Below are 7,029 nucleotides of genomic sequence, written 5' to 3'. Positions count from 1 at the left end.
CCGGTGTACAGTACTGCTAGTAAAGATGTAAAAAGTACATTAAATTGCCTTACCTTGGTCATAGTAGCTATATGGTCCGAAAAAGTTACAAGAAATACTTAAGCATTGTTTCCCTCAAATCAGTTTCCGGTTTGTTTTCTGTAATCCTTTTACAATAAGATCACTTTTGAGAGAGAAGCCTACTCTGCCTGTGGACCTTAATTCCTGTGTCGTTTACTTGTTCACTTGTTCGCAGTGTGGTCTGCGATACGTGGATCTAGTTCCCGCTGGCTCAGACACAGAATTTTGGAACACAGAGGTCTTTCTATTAGAACTAGGTTTCCCCTTTCCAAACCACCCTTTTCTGCCATTAGAGAACACAGTTTAGCACAGGACCATCCTTTCACAACAACTCGTCTGGTATTCAACTAGCTATCGTGTAATTTCATAGTAGGTACTCAATTAGGTCGTTAAATATTTTACTTTGTGAGTGGTAGTTTGTTTACATTTCACTTTAGTTTTATTTTCATATTTTTATGTTTGTGTTTTTAATTTTTCGTTATTTTACGTCTCACCCTTTTAGTTTGTATTTATTTGTTCATTTTATATATTTCGTTAGTATTTTTGCTGAAGATTTATTATGACAATTCATTTTACTGTAATTTTATTGATTCTCATCCTTGTCGGTTTTTTCAGCCTGATGATGAGGTTTTATACCTCAAAGCTTGTACAATAAAGAATGTTCTTCCTGGTCTTGGCAATATTATTTATCATTAAGCTATATATATATATATATATATATATATATATATATATATATATATATATATATATATATATATATATATATACATATATATATATATATATATATATATATATATATATATATATATATATACATGATGAGAATTCATTTCTGAAACATGAGTTTATTCCATCGTTTCGAGAGGTCTTCTTCAGGGAACTGACAAAGTACAGGTAGGAGCAAGTACTGTATGTACTGTATATATACAAAATCATATTCCCTAGGGCTGCACTAATGCTTTAATCTCCTTACCCTACCTACACTTGCAGCCCTAGGGAATATGATTTTGTATATATACTTGCTATAACCTGTACTTTATCAGTTCCTGAGACCTCAGCCTTCGAAACATTGGAACATATATATATATATATATATATATATATATATATATATATATATATACAGTATATATATATATATATATATATATATATATATATATATATATATATAAACACACACATACAATACTTTACAGTACAGATCCTTGGGGGCTAAAATGGACTTAATGCTGAGCTGAGACTTAAATTAATACAACAATGAAAGCCAAATAAAACAAACTGCATTGAAATAATATACAGGTAAATGTTCAGAGCTTGTTTATATATACATATATATTCAACTCACAAGAAATACTTTAGGGATGAGAAAAAAAGTATACAGCACAGTCCAGCACATAACACCACATCCTGTCAACATTTTAGCAGCAACTTACTTCAGTTGTCCTCTACCTCAGTGACTACTGCCATGCGACTTAGTGTTTGCAACATTACACTGTACATTCTGAGCAAGGGTGCGGGGACGCTTTGGGTTTGATGACAGAGCTGATGCTGGTTGACGTCCTTTAATGAAGGGGTTGCTCCTCTTGGCATTCCTGGGGATCGTCATGCTATTGTAGTTGGTTGGCAAGGAATCTTGCCACGACCAGCTCCACTATACTGTATGTCATCGACGAGCCTGCACAATTCAGCAAGTTGTTCAGCTGATTTGTAGTTTTAACTGAAGGTATTCGCCGAAGGAATTTTTGCAGGGCCACTTCGGTTTCTGAATTACCATACTGAGCAGTTGTTTCAACTTACAATGTGGAGGTGTCACCAATGCCCAAACCCCAACATGATGCACATACCTAGTATAGGACTGTTGTGAAAATAAAGCGAGGCTCATATAAATATTATCAAATGACACAGTTCCTTCTTGAATAAAATCAGTCACATCAATTTTTGCCTCACGCACCATGACTGTACATGTAAGCCCCACGGCTTTCCATTAGGTCCAAGTATACTTAAGACTTTGGATTCCCTGCCCTATACGCTGTAGTCATAAATGCTATATACTAATACCAAATATAATATATTTACCCTGTTGCAATTTTCTTTAATCCTTTGTGCTTTACACGTGATGGCACAGCAGACTTTGCAAAGTGAAACATTTTTCTTTCATAGCCAACTGGGTACAATTTATAAGAATTGAAACACTGCTTATTTTTACACAAAAATGTCTTTCCACTGCTTGAATTCTTCTCTGCACTTGAAATTGGCTCTAAGTTTTACACAGTCTTGTTCATATTTAATGTCAACGCTTTTAAAGCCGTCACTTTCAAAGTCCAAGATTAAATTCATCTTGATGGGAGCCGAAGTGCCGCGAAGTTCTTGGCCTCCTGTCCGAGTCTGTAGTGCTAATTGCAGGTCAGATACTGTAACATCATATTTACCATACCATCATTTTTACTATCTTGTTTATTGTTTGATTCATCCCATGAGTGATCGCAACTCTTTATAAATGACATTAAACATGCATTTTCAAGTATATGATTTAGAAACTCGTGATGAAAATATTACTTATGCAGTAAATATCGACTTTGTGAGTAGGAATTAACAGGCACTGACCACCATTGCCAAGAGGGAGAAGCCATTAACGCATAATATACTTCACGGTGTATCTCATATGAAGAATATATTGTTAAATTAGTGTTGCATTATGTTTAGATGTATCTGACTAAAATGTATAAGTCAGACAAGCCGTAAACTGTGAAATTGGGAAGTTTTCTTCGGCATCGTGACTGGCAGTAATGGATATGGGACCGAGGAGCTAAAAGGCGTGGCTTGTGACGTCATGGATCAGCTCTGCGCCCTTTGATTGGTCCTAATTTTCCCCTATCACTATACTCTTCCAGACTTGGGAAATATGCCGCCCGGCTTAACTACATGACCAAGAGAACATTCCATAATTTGATCGGAGCAAGTATAAAACTTTTAGAAGTCTGTGTGGCATTGATCCTTACAAAAAAAGTAAATGCAAGACTGTTAGAATTAACTGCCTGATTAACTAGTACCATATGTTGCATGGTATGATCTGGGAAGATATGAATAAGCTAAACAAGTTAAGCCCAGGGTCATTAAAAACTTATTGATAAAATAACAACTCTATGTTGCCAAACGCTCGAAAAACTGCAGTGAATAATTGCGTAGCCTCTACACCCGGGTCATAAAGTTTGTACAGCATAGTGGAGCCTCATTTTTTACCAAGTTCAAGGCACCACTAAAATCATTCTGAACAAGTTGCTGAGATTATACTGGATAAGAGCTTCACAAAACATTACTTCGAAACAGGTAATGATATAGTTATACACACGTTCTTTAAACTTCCAAATTGACACGAGGGCTTTTCAAGTTGATGGTAGTCATATGTAAATACGTTTGTTGATTTTAATTCCAATACTTACCTGAAATGGTAAAGAGAAGTGTCGTTACGTGGCATGCCGAAATATCCTAGGTGCAGGTGCGTTCCGGTCAGCAGACATTAGCGAGACCAAGTATAAACATAAAAACTAAAGGCGATACGATACAAAACATATGAGCATCTAAGCTTAGCATACAGTAAGGAATTATATCCCATTACATGAGGTAGAACTAGCAGACTCATAGTCTGTGAGGGAGTTCAAATGTTATTCATTGCTAAACGTGGGAATAGCATCTGCAATACTGCATAAGGTAATACTGAGGTTTTTTTAGCAAAGCTTATAGAGCATTTATATAGAATTACGATAGGGTATTATGTGCTTTTATTGTTGTATAGTCTATGGAATTATGCTTATATTTTACTTGCCATTTTTTATGTGTACTTTTGCTCGAATAAAAATGTCATAATGGTAATCAGCTTTACTTCATAACTTTTTGGTACAACATAATGTTCTCTCTTTGCTATAATCAGTCCAGTTGATTTCTTGGTACATTACAATATGTGTGTGTGTTCGTGTTAATATAATGTTGCTTTAAAGTGAACTGCATAAAAAAAATCGTCTCGAGGAGAATTCCCCTGTGTATTGGCAGCAGGCAGTAGAATTTTGAACAAGTTACCCTCACTCATTGATTCTTCCCCCCCCCCCCCCCAACACCTCAAACATGTGTTTTCTTAAAACGTAGCGATAAAGAGAAAACTATTTGAAGGTATCCTAATGTATTTTCATTAGGATACCTTCAACCTAACAATTCAATATCTTTAGGGGTTCTGAATGGAGACACGAAAAAACTATAGATAGAACAATATGTAGAAATTTAAGACTGACCTTATAAATATATACTTCGGCTACTATATGATACTACTTGGCTTTTTGCTCAATGTAGTGATTTTAAAATGCGCCAGCAGTTCCGCCTCAAAATTTGGTAAAGCTCCATTATTAACCTTACTTCTGCCTCATAGTCTAAAATCAAGTTTTATCTTTGTGTCAAAACTGTCTAATAACACAATATGGAGAATGATTCGAATATTTGGGAGAAATTATTTTTAGCAATAAAAGTCTTCGGTAAACGTCGAAAGAGAAGAACATCGCCAACTTCGACGGTTACGAACTCCAATTTCGCCTCACTTTTGGAATAAGTCAAATTCAGCCCCAAAGAATTAATTTATTTTAGCACTTAAAAAAAATATTAGCATTAGTGATGGACTGAACAGATTTAGTAGTCTTCTGATGTCATTGTAGGCTATTTTGCTCCTGTTTCTTGGAGTCGAGTTTTGTGACGCTGTATGAATAACGTTCATCAGTAGATACACTAAGCTCAATAATAATAATAATAATAATAATAATAATAATAATAATAATAATAATAATAATAATAATAATAATAATAATAATAATAATAATAATAATACCATCGTTTTGTCTGCTTTTCACTTGTATTTATCTTGAGAGCAATACTTTGTTAAGTCTCTCGTATATATTATATTTCTTGACCCAGAGTCAGTATAACTTATTGTCGCAACCAGTATTATCCTGTTAACGTTTCTTCGTTAAGAGATAGCTCCTGGAAGGATCACTAACAAAATCTTTTACAACCAGAGCGTGAAGAGACCGCAAAACCCGATATGGGTAGGCAACAGTGACTACATTTTAATTAGACCTAACCTAAGGCCACATCCTACCTGGGATCATTTACCTCTTACCTCAGCTCTGGACCGAAATGAGAGGTCCATTCTATCTTTAACCCCCAACCCCACGATAAAAAAAAAAATAGAGAAATATACATTCCTATCTCTCAAAAACTCCGAGGCGTATTTTTTGGCAAAATTTTCAAGCAAACCACTTTCTTTTTTATGTGTAATCACGTGAATCAAATTGGCTCTGTGAAATTCTGCCACTCAAGCCTCTCCCGTGCTTTATCTTTCACGAATATCCACTCATCTCCAGCCTCCAATCTCATAGTTCTAATCTAAGTAGGCCAATAAGCAGGCAAACAAAAAGCAAGCAAACAAAATTAAAAGAATAAAAGCTAAATTAAAGGCACAAGTAATTATGGAAGAATAGTATTCTAACTTAAGGAGAAATCTGCGTAAACTAAGTTCCTGCTACGTCAACACCTAAAGTTAGTGGACAACTTTTCAGACGTCAGCTACAACGATAACTTACTCTGATTTCTTGAACAAGAACAACTGTAGTTAAAGTTTTGTATTTATACGACGACAGTTTCTTTTGCTTTTGATTGAGACCAATATATCAGTAATTACAGTGTCAAACAACTTGATTTGTAAGTATACTGTGCTCCGAAGTTCTACTGGATTCGCAAAAAAATGGTAGTAAGACAGATAATAATGAGAGAGAGAGAGAGAGAGAGAGAGAGAGAGAGAGAGAGAATTTCAGGAAGTCAGATAACTCGATTTGAAAGTAAAGGGTAGTCTGAAATTCAATTGGATTCGAAAAAAATGGCAGTAAGACTGATAATAATGAGAGAGAGAGAGAGAGAGAGAGAGAGAGAGAGAGAGAGAGAGAGAGAGAGAGAGAGAGAGAGAGAAAAAAAAAATTTCAGGAAGTCAGATGACTCGATTTGAAAGTAAAGGGTAGTCTGAAGTTCCATTGGATTTGCAAAAAATGACAGTATGACTGATAATAATGAGAGAGAGAGAGAGAGAGAGAGAGAGAGAGAGAGAGAGAGAGAGAGAGAGAGAGAGAGAGAGACTAACCACAGGAAATCAGATAACTGGATTTGTAAGTAAGGTGGTCTGAAATTCAATTGGATTCGCAAAAAAATGGCAGTAAGATTGATAATAATGAGAGAGAGAGAGAGAGAGAGAGAGAGAGAGAGAGAGAGAGAGTCAGATAACTCGATTTGAAAGAGAGAGAGGGTCAGATAACTCTGAAAAGTTCTGAAATTGGATTTGCAAAAATGACAGTAAGACTGATAATAATGAGAGAGAGAGAGAGAGAGAGAGAGAGAGAGAGAGAGAGAGAGAGAGAGAGAGAGAGAGAGAGAGATTTCAGGAAGTCATATAACTCGATTGAAAGTGAAGGGTTGTCTGAAGTTCTATTGGATTTGCAAAAAATGACAGTAAGACTGATAATAATGAGAGAGAGAGAGAGAGAGAGAGAGAGAGAGAGAGAGAGAGAGAGAGAGAGAGAGAGAGACAGACAGACAGACAGACAGACAGACTAACTACAGGAAATCAGATAACTGGATTTGTAAGTAAGGTGGTCTGAAATTCTATTGGATTCACAAAAAATGGCAGTAAGATTGATAATAATGAGAGAGAGAGAGAGAGAGAGAGAGAGAGAGAGAGAGAGAGAGAGAGAGATTTCAGGAAATCAGATAACTCGATTTAAAAGTAAAAGGTAGTCTGGAGTTCTGTTCGATTTGCAAAAAATGACAGCAAGACTGATAATAATGAGAGAGAGAGAGAGAGAGAGAGAGAGAGAGAGAGAGAGAGAGAGAGAGAGAGAGAGAGAGAGAGAGATTATTCTGTGACTACCAAAT

The sequence above is a fragment of the Macrobrachium rosenbergii genome, chromosome 41, assembly GCF_040412425.1.
Source record: "Macrobrachium rosenbergii isolate ZJJX-2024 chromosome 41, ASM4041242v1, whole genome shotgun sequence".
In the NCBI taxonomy this organism is placed as follows: Eukaryota; Metazoa; Arthropoda; class Malacostraca; order Decapoda; family Palaemonidae; genus Macrobrachium; species Macrobrachium rosenbergii.
Note: the sequence above shows the minus strand (reverse complement) of the source record.